The sequence below is a fragment of the Cebus imitator genome, unplaced genomic scaffold (genome assembly GCF_001604975.1).
Source record: "Cebus imitator isolate Cc_AM_T3 unplaced genomic scaffold, Cebus_imitator-1.0 Scaffold203, whole genome shotgun sequence".
Taxonomy (NCBI): Eukaryota; Metazoa; Chordata; class Mammalia; order Primates; family Cebidae; genus Cebus; species Cebus imitator.
The window spans coordinates 4,037,444-4,048,154 of NW_016107518.1; the positions used below are offsets into that span (position 1 = coordinate 4,037,444).

General features: G+C 42.9%; 1 long non-coding RNA gene across 1 annotated transcript; it reads right to left on the minus strand.

Annotated features, from left to right (window-relative positions):
* Positions 1 to 4,397: 4,397 nt before the first annotated feature.
* LOC119474025 lies at positions 4,398 to 10,227 on the minus strand. Its single transcript, XR_005203316.1, has 3 exons — positions 10,173 to 10,227; positions 7,942 to 8,052; positions 4,398 to 4,738 (listed from the first exon to the last, which is right to left on the minus strand). It is a non-coding gene; the product is annotated as an uncharacterized LOC119474025 (long non-coding RNA).
* Positions 10,228 to 10,711: the final 484 nt, after the last annotated feature.

Consider the following 10,711-nt stretch of genomic DNA (forward strand, 5'->3'; position numbering starts at 1 on the left):
CACAGATGGCATTATTCATTATTGTCTATGTAGAAAATCTCAAGGAATCTACAAAAAAAAATCTTTCAGTGTGTTTAGGAAGGTCAACATACAAAAATCAATCATATTTCAATACCTACAAATGAACACATGGCTACCAAAATTTTAAAAACAGTACCACTTATAATAGCTCCAAAAAGCATATGATATACTCAGCCATAACTCTAACAAAGCATATATGCAGAATCAATGTGCTAACAACTACAAAATATCAAAGACCTAAATAAATGAGAAGATGTCCTGCTCATGTATTAGAAGAGTTAAAATGTCAGACTTCCCCCCAGCTGATCTATAGATTTAAGGCAGTTCCAAACAAATCCCAATGTGAGTCTTTGTAGATATAGGCATGTCCATTATAAAATTTACATGTAAAAGTAAAGGAACTGGAATACCCAAAACAATTTTGAAGAAAGAACAAGGTTGGCTGTGCATGGTGGCTCATGCCTGTAATCCTAGCACTTTGGGAGGCCGAGGCAGGCGGATCACCTGAGGTCAGGAGTTCGAGGCCAGCCTAGCCAACATGGTGAAACCCAATCTCTACTAAGAACACAAAAATTAACTGGGTGTGGTGGCCAGCACTTGTAATCCCAGCTACTAAGGGGGCTGAGGCAGGAGAATCGCTTGATCCTGGGAGGCAGAGGTTGCAGTGAGCTGAGATGGTGCCATTGCACTCCAGCCTGGGTCACAAGAGCAGAACTCCATCTCAATAATAATAATAACAAAGAGAAAAGAACAAGGTTAAAGACTCATACTATCCAATTTAAGACATATTATAAAATAAAACCACAGTGATCATAAGAGTATAGTATTGACTAAAGGATAGATGCAGAGATAAATAAAACACAATGGAGATTCTAGAAATAGATCCATAAAATAGGGAATTTTTAATGAGTTTCATTGAGGTATAACTGACTTACAAGAAACTCTACGTATTTATAGTATAAAGGTTGATACATTTTGATATATGTATACATAGGTAAAACCATCAGCCTAATTAAAGTAATGAACATTTACATTATCCCCAAAAGTTTCTTTGTGTCCTTTAGTAATCCCTTCTTCCCACCCCTCTCTACTTCCCCATTTCATCTCCTGGCAATCATTGATCTGCTTTATATGGTTTATATTAGTTTATATTCCTTGAAACTTTATATTAATGGAATCATACAGAATGTACTTTTTGTCTTGCTTTCTGACCTCAACGTCATTCTTTTGAGAATCATCCATGTTGTAGCATGTTTTAATAGTTCATTCTTTTTTTATTACTCTGAGGTCTTTAATTGCATCCATGTGCCATACTTTGCTTATCTGTTCATTCAGGTGTACACTGTTTTGGCTACAAATAAACCTGATATGAACACTCATGTACAAGTCTTTGTCTGAACATATGCTTTCATTTCTCTAAGATAAATACCTAAGAGTTGGAAGGGCTGGATTATATAACTGTATTTAACTTTTAAAGAAACTGACAAACTGTTTTCCAAAGTGGTTCTATCATCTTACATTCCCACCAGAAGTGTATGATTGTTCCAGCTCCATCACACCCTTGCCAACACTTAGTATTGTTAGTCTTTTTAGCCAGTCTAAAAGGTGTGTGGTGTTAACTCATGGTTTTAATTTTCACCTTTCAAATATTGATGGTCTTTTCCGAATGTTAAAGAGTTTTTCATATGCTTATTTGTCATCTGTTTATCTTCTTTAGTGAATTGAGTGTTCAAAGTTTTGACAAAGATATGAAAACACTTCAACAGATAGTGCTGGAACAATGGTATATTCATATGCAAAGTTTGAATCTCAACCTATATGTCACATAAAGTATACAAAATTTAACTGTAAATGAACCATAGACCTAAATGTAAAATTTAAAAACTCTAAAACTGTTATTTTTATGTGTAAAAAAAAAGAGAAAGTCTACTGTGATTTTGGCTCACAAAACAAGATTTGAAAAAAGATAAACTAGAATTCATTGAATTAAAAACTTTTGCTCTGTGAAAGACACTAACAAAATGAAATGATAAGCCAAATATTTGCAAATCACATATCTGAAAAAGGACTTGTGCCCAGAATACATAAAGAACTCTCAAAACTCAACAATAAGAAAACAATACTTTTTTTAATGAATAAAAAATTTGAACATGCATTTCGTCAAAGAAAACATATAGATGGGAAATAAACATATGAGTTGTTCAACATCATTAGTCATTAGGGAAATGCAAATTTAAAACCACAATAAGATACCATTACATACCAATTAGCATGGTTAATATAAGAAATTCTGATAATACCAAGCGCTGATAAGGAGGTGGAACAACCAGAACTCTCATATGTGACTGGTTGGAATGCAAAATGGCACAGGATGGGCACTCTAGAAAGGGTTGATATTTTCTTATAAAATTAAACATATATTTTATCATTTGACCCAAAAATACCATTTGTAGGTATTTCTTATACAGAAATGAAAGCTCACATTCACACAAAAATCTGTTCATATTAATGGTGGCATTATTCAGAATTGCACCAAATTGAAAACTACCCAAATGTCCTTCAACAAATAAATGGATAAACAAATTGTGGTACATCCGCACAATGGAATACCACTCAACAATAAAAAGGAGTAGGCTACTGATACACTCAACAAAGTAGGTGAATGTCAAATGCCTTATGCTAAGTGAAAGACACCAGTCTCAAAAGATTTATATTGTCTGATTCCATTTGTACGGTTGTCTGGAAAAGGCAAAACTATAGGAAAAGAAAACAGACCAGTGATTGCCAGGGGGTGGGAGGAAAGCTGACTGACTACAAAAGGGCAGCATGAAGGAATTCCATTAGATATTGAAATTGTTTTGTATCCTGCTTGTGGTGGTGGTTACAAGGCTCTATGCATGTGTGAAACATCACAGAACTGGACAACAATGGGAGTGAAGTTTACTGTGCTTTTTTAAAGTAATAAAAATGATTGATTTGTGGTTTCAGGTGTGTATGCAGCCTCACCTATCCTTAGAAGTTCCCTGAACCTGAAGTGCTTGGTGCATAAACTAAAGGCCAGTGTGACTGGAGCTCAAGAGCTTGGGGTAGAGGGTCACACCGCGAGGGCAGAGAGAGGGGCAGGGGCAGCCCATGTAGTGCCGTGGAACACTTGGAAAGGAATCTATGCCTCTTAAAGATCATTCTGGCTACTATGTGGAGAATGAGTCTATAATAGTAAATTACGGAAAAGGTGCTTTTTCATTTTTAAAAAGTGATTAAAGAGAAAAGTAATCATATTTTGAGAAGGGAGATCTAAATAATGGAAACATTGTGCTGTGAGCGAGGACTGAGAAGGAGAAGAAAACAGTCTGGCCTTTAAAATGAGGTTGAGTTTTGTGGTTAGAATTTCCTTGTTTGGCCAGCGCCCGCGGCACAAGGACAGGGCTTCTTCCAATGTGTTTTCTTGGCCTTCTGTTTTTTTCAGAATAAACAAACGTGGTGTCTCCAAGCTATTCAGAGGGTCCCAGGTATGCAGGGTAGCCCGATCCAGACCACAGAAGCTTTCTCATAGATCACAGCTTGGGCCCTGTTGCTATAAACACAAGATACGGGAGGCCTGAGCAAGTCTGAACACTTCCCGGAGTTGTTTTCTATGCCATCCCAAGTCCTCATGGACGAATGAGGCTAAGCCATGGAGAACAGAGCTTCATGGGCAGGGCTAGCACCTCTGACCTCAGAAACACTGGAAAATGAGTGTGGTCAAGGCTATTGGGAGCCCCATGAGTCACTGCTTGAGGTGGTGCAACATGTGATGGGTGGCACTGGAAACAGGAGGGACAGTGGAGAGCCAGCACGGGAGTCTGTTTGCTGGACCCTGTGGCCGGCAACAAAAATGCCAACCCAAACCCCCAAGCCCCTTCATAAAATGGCTGCAAAGACATTAATCCTGATTTTTATTTTTTTATTAAAAGAATTTTTTTTGAGACAGAGTTTCATTCTGTTGCCCAGGCTGGAGTGCAGTGGCATGATCTGGGCTCACCTCCCAGAACTGCTTGGACCTCCGCCTCCTGGGTTCAAGCAATTCTCCTGCCTCAGCCTCCAAAGTACCTGGGACTACAGGTGCATGCCACCATGCCTAGCTAACTTTTTGTATTTTTAGTAGAGATAGGGTTTCACCATGTTAACCAGGATGGTCTTTATCTCTTGACCTCGTGATCCACTGGCCTCGGCCTCCCAAAGTGCTGGAATTACAGGCGTGAGCTACCACACCTAGCCTGATTTTTAAAAAGAGAAGGACCTCAGCCTGAGCTGAGGGAGGTCAATTCCTCCAACTTTGCGGTTACGGGATAGCTGCAAAAAATTGTGAGATTATTCGAAATCTGATAGACTGTGAGCATAAAAAGAAAAATGTCTCAAAAATGCACAAAAACAAATTTTAAGAGTAACCTCTACTAATAGCAATCTTTTATGTAAGAATAGAAGGTTACCTTGGGTAATGGGGGCACCAAAATCTCAGAAATCACCATGAGATAAATTTTCCATGCAACCAAAAAAATAATAGAAGGATAGTTTCATAAGATAACCAAAAATCTTCCACGTGAATATCAAATGACTGCTGGCATCATGCTCAAAAGGAAAACACTCATGAGCATTTGGTTGGCATCAGAGAAAAGACAAAAGGTGACTGGCATTACCACTGCTTTTGTATTGTCTTCTGGAAATGCTATCCAAGTCACTAAGCAAGAGAATGAAATAAGAAATGTAAATATTAGGAAAAGAAACAAGAAGATCCATTTTTGCACGTTTTATAATTTTCTACCTAGGGAAGAGAAACAAGAAAATGAATTTAAAATCTGTTAGAGGCCGGGTGCGGTGGCTCACACCTGCAATCCCAGCACTTTGGGAGGCCAAGGCAGGAATATCACCTGAGGTCAGGGGTTCAAGACCAGCCTAGCCAACATGGCGAAACCCTGTCTCTACTAAAAATACAAAAATTAGCCGGGCCTGGTGGGGGGCACCTGTAATCCCAGCTACTTGGGAGGCCGAGGCAGGAGAATCTCCTGAGCCTCGGAGGCCGAGGTTGCAGTGAGCCAAGATCACGCCACTGTTCTCCAGCCTGGGTGACAGAATGAAACTCTGTCTAAACAAACAAACAAACAAAAAATAAAACAAAATCTGTGAGAAATAGTAACAATGGTCATTCAAAGGCGCCATTTCGTTTGGTTCCTGGGATGCCTTTGCACCTCTTTCCAGCTTTATTTCTCTTCTTGAAAGCCCTCGTCACCTTGGTCATGGGCAAATGTCTCCTCAGTAAAAAGGCTTGCCTGTCCCTATTGAAATCTCTTAGCATGAGGACTGCAGCCAAGACTCATGGCTCAATTTCAAGTTCCCTTTTAAGTGGAAACCATTTGATACCTTTTGCTCATGCAGTCCTGAAGTCTTTGAATATTCTGAAAGAAAGGGGGAAGTTCTGACTCAGAGATTTAACTCTCTGTCTGCACGAACCTTGGTGACTTCACCACTAAAAAACAAACAAAAAGAAAAAAAATTTTTTTGGCCGGATGCGGTGGCTCACACCTATAATCCCAGCACTTTGGGAGGCCGAGGTGGGTGGATCACGAGGTCAAAAGATCGAGACCATCCTGGTCAACAAGGTGAAACCCCATCTCTACTAAAAATACAAAAATTAGCTGGGCATGGTGGCACGCGCCTGTAGTCCCAGCTACTCAGGAGGCTGAGGCAGGAGAATGGCTTGAACCCAGGAGGCGGACGTTGCGGTGAGCCGAGATTGTGCCATTGCACTCCAGCCTGGCTAACAACAGCGAAAATCCATTTCAAAAAAAAAAAGAAAAAGAAAGAAAAGAAAAAAAATTTTTTTAAATGAATAACACCAGAAAATTCAATAAAAGACTTGGTGGGTTGGGTTCCCCAGCGTGTCTCACAAAGTACTTTTCATGTGTTTACCATTGTCCATGTTCCGATTACTAGGACCAAAATGACACCCGGGCATACAGAAACCAGAAACAAGACCTGAGCTGGGAGTGGGAAGTACAGTCAAACTATAGATGCCAGGGGGAGCGGCTCTGCTGCCTCCAGGATATCGGTAGCTCTTGCCACTGTCTGGGTCTCAGTTTCCTCGAGTGTAAAATAAAGGGCTAGGACTTGGTCTATGATGTCAAAACCTGTCACACCTGGGCAATTTCCATTCTGTTTACATTTTCTATTTCTTACCACTGGTCTTAAATTTGCACCTTCTCCTTATCACATATGTCTTCATATCTATGGAAAGTCTCTGCTTGAATATCCTGCTGCCACCCAAAATGAATTGAGTTAAAAATCGTAACTGTAGATCAGCCTTGTCTGTCAGCCCCCTTTCTCCTTCCCCTTTGTGAAAGGAAAACATCTTGAACTCCCAAAATCACTAAGCTCAAAGGAAAAGTCAAGCTGGGAACTGCTTGGGACAAACCTACCTCCCATTCTATCCAATGTCACCCCTCTGGTCACTGAGCTAAATGCATATCTGATTGCCACTTTGGAGAGACGAACCAGAAACTCAGAAGAATGCAGCCATTCGTTTCTTACCTGCCTACCACGCGGAAGCCCCTCCCTGGCTTCCAGTTGTCCCACCTCTCCAGACCTGACCAAACCAATGTTCACCTTACCTATGTTGATTGATGTCTCAGGTTTCCCTAAAATGTATAAAACCAAACTGTGCTCTATCCACCTTGGACACGTGCCATCGGGACCTCCTGAGGCTGTCTCTCAGGCACGTGTCCTCCGCCGTGACAAGATAAACTTTCTAAATTAACTGAGAGCTGTATTAAATTTTCAGGGTCCACATCTTTATCTCAGCAACGGAGGGATTTATGCTGTAACCTAAATGGCAGCTTTCCCTTCCTCCTTAAAGGTCACGTGCTCCTGTATTTGGTGGTGGTGGGGTGGGGTTGTCTTCCTCTTCCCGCAGCTGAGTTTTCCCCTGGCCTCCATCCGTCTGAGCTCTTTTCTCTTCTGGCAGCTCTGGGCTCTGTGTGGGTCCTGGCTCGGGTCATCACTGGGCAAGCCGGCCTCAGCATTCTGCTGCAGCCTCTGCAGTGGTGTCTGAGCACCGAGAGGCAGCGGATGTGCCTCTCCTCTCTTCACAACATAACCACACGAAACCGAATAAATATATCCAGCTTTACTCAAGGTGGGGAAATTAAAGTCACAACGTATAAAAGAGAAAATTTTAAACGGCCACCAATACCATTTTTTCTTGCGCTCGCAAGGAAAAGCATTCAACGAATGAAACGTTTCACCGGAGACTCTTTAGGTGGTGCTCTTTAGTTTTTAATCTTGTTCTTTCGACTTTATATCTACTTTCCTTTCAGAGATGCAACCTCCTTCAAACCCTCCCCCTCTGGGGTGTTGCTGTGGTTCAAACGTGTCCCCCCAAAGGGCATCATGCTTAATCCCCAGTGTAACAGTATTAAGAGGTGGGACCTCTAAGAGATGATGAGGCCATGTGGGCTCTACCCAATGAGTGGAATGACACTGTTTTCATGAGATTGGGTTCATTATCGCAGGAATGGGTTCCTCATGAGAAGATGATGTCAGCCTCCTTCCCTGTCATGCGTGTGCACTCTGGCCTGTGTGATGCTGTTTGCCATGTTATGACACAGCAAGAAGGCCTTCCAGATGTGGTGCCTTGATCTTGGACTTCCCAGCCTCCAGAACCATGAGCCAAATAAATTTCTGTTCACTATAAATTGCCCAGTCTATGGTATTCTGTTGTAGCACCAAAAAGTCCCCTAAGACAGGTATATAGCCTCTCCTGTGTTTGAGAAGGTTTACCTCCCACCTACAGGGACTGGTTTGTCACACAAGGATCTCCCACACCCTACCCAACTCCCCCTGAGAGTTTATTTAGCCAAGTCTTAGGTATTCCATTCAGAATGGCACCTGGTAGCTCAGCAAACTGGTCCAAGATGAACCCGGGCTCTCCACGTCCCTCAGAGCCAGGCGAGCTGTGGTGGATGTGGGGATTCATGCTTGTTCCCCTTTAAGTTGTCCCTACCAAAGTGAACGGAAGAGACGTCTTCATTCTTCCTAATGCTCCTGGAATAACAGATAGTGCCTGCACACACTCTCCCCCTGACAGACATTAATTCCCAGAAGTAGCGTAGATTTTACCCTTAAAAAGAAAACAAAAAAAAAAAAAATGTTTTTTTCAAACTGTCCTTGCTCTACCAGGCTGTTTCTTGGAGTTTCAGTTTACACTGCTTTGGTGACCAGAATGTATTCCTTTGCTCAATTCTCCTTCCATCCTAGTTTCAAATGGTGCTCCCTTTGACTGACCAAGAATGAGAAAAGGGGCCTATTGGCCATATACGTTTACTGGTAAATTGTAGAGCTTCTCAAAGACCCCTGCTGTCCCAGAAGCTTGGAAAGTATTACTTATAATGTGAGAGACAAATGGAGTTTTTAGAGGATGGGCCATGCATGCTGTTTTCCAATTTCTGTCCCAATGTGGTGAGCGGGCAGAGGTGTGTGTGTGTGGGGCGGGGGGGGTGTGTGCACGTGCTCATGCAGGAATGTTGGGGATGTTATTTTCCCAGTTATAATAGCAGTAACAATGGTGAAGTCTTAGCCATCCTAAATTTCATAACATCTCTCAGTCCTGACCTGGAGAGCTTTAAAAATCCCAATGCCTCACCCTGACCTATTAAATCAGTCTCTTGTGGGTGAGGCCTGGGCATCGCTGTTTTTAAAAGCCTGCAGGTGATTCCAATGTGCAGCCAGGGCTGAGAACCACTGATGTGTAGGGCTGGGAAATTGCCCCAGCTGGAAAAGGTCACCTTTCGATGCACCTGCAATGAATGACGCAGCCTAAGGCAGCGTTGTTTCATCAAGCCCCTTTCGGCATCCAAGATTCTGGGTAAAATCTCAAATAGAATGGGGAGTGAGGGTACTGGCTTCTCACAATGCGGTTGGTGTGGAGGGTCTGGAATGGCAGTCACCATCAATCCCAGGGAGAGGTCCCCACAGCATAGGCAGATCCTTATTCTGAATGTAAAGTTATGACTGCAATTACTCTACAGTGCGTGATACAGAGCAGACCTCAACAAATATGGCCAGACTAGACAGGCAGTTATTCTCTCCCACCACGAGATGGCAACATTTCAAGGCTCACTCTAGGACAATGCTGAAGTGTCAACTGCCAAAGTGAAAGGGATGCACGGTTGATAAACGATGAAGTCTAGGCGGGTTTTCCTCGGTTTGCATTTTTCACCTTTTATCTTTTAAAATAAGTGGAGCTGGGAGCGGTGGCTCACGCCTGTAAATCCTAGCACTTTGGGAGGCTGAGGCAGGAGGATGGCTTGAGCCCAGGAGTTCAAGACCAGCCTGGGTAACATAGTAAGCCCAACATCTCTACAAAAAAATAATTTTTAAAAATTAGCTGGGTGTGGTCCCAGCTACTCTGGAGGCTGAGGTGGGAGGATTGCTTGAGCCTGAGAGGTCAAGGCTGCAGTGAGATGTGATTGTACCACGGCACTCCGGCCTGGGCAACAGAGTAACACCCTGCCCTAAAAACAAAACAAAGAGATAAGCAAAATTCAAAGCAGCAAAAAAGGAAGAGGGTTAGAACATAGTGAGCTCACGTGGCTCATGTCTCTCCTAGAAGGTTGAGCTGCTTGGTTGACATCTATAAACTCACAGGATCTTGGAAAGGTAGGTCAGTATCAAGCATGAACCTATTTTATATAAGGACAGTAAATGACCCCAATTTGGTTTTTCTACCAATAAATCATCTGCCATCTGCCAGGAGACAGATTTCCAAGTCACCCTGTTCCCTAGCTTTTTCTATCAACAGGGAAACTTTTGCGAAACAACTGATTTGTGGAAACACAGATACATTTGGGTGTCTATCAATTAATAAGACCTCTGAGAACAAGCTCCCATTAATAAAACTGGCCTTGGCACCAGGCAGGTTGACCTTGTCCATGTGTTGGAGAGGAAGAACAGTGTCATCTCATGGCCAGCTTTTGATTGATTGGCTGAGCTCTGGGCCCAGCTGCACGAAGGACTACGAGCCTGGTGTTTAAAGAGGCCATAAACTCAGGCAATCAGGGCCCCCATTCTGTGTGTGGCCCCTGGGGACAGATCATGCCAGAAAGGCAGGGGTTACCTACCTGGCCCTCTGCTCCCACAGCATCTGAGCTGCCTGCAAGACCAGTCACTTGACCCTAGGAGGGGAGGAAGATAAAATGGCACACAGGGGTGGGATGGCCTGATAATCTGAGCCACTTACCTTCTGACTGAGCCACTTACCTTCTGACTGCTCCCAGGAGTTGAATTAGAAAGGTTTGGGCTTAATAACTATTTAGACCCCAAGCATTGGTCAAGATGCTGTCTGTAGGTCTCATCCATAGGTAGCAATCCTGGGGTTAATCCCATCATCTGCCTTTTTGGACCCCAGGTCTATACTGCTCATTGCTGCTCAGGGATAAATTGTAAATTCACATTCCTCAGTGCATCTGTGCAATCTTTTGACCTGCCTCTAAGAAGTCTCCTTTCCCGTCCGCATGATGGCTATTCTAGACCTCCCCCGCTACTACTAATTTCCATCCTTACTTCAAGTCCCCTCTCAGAAGACGGTTTTGCCTCCTACTTCCCAGAAAAACTTGAGACCAACCTGGCCAGGTGTGGTGGCTCACGCCGGTAATCCCAG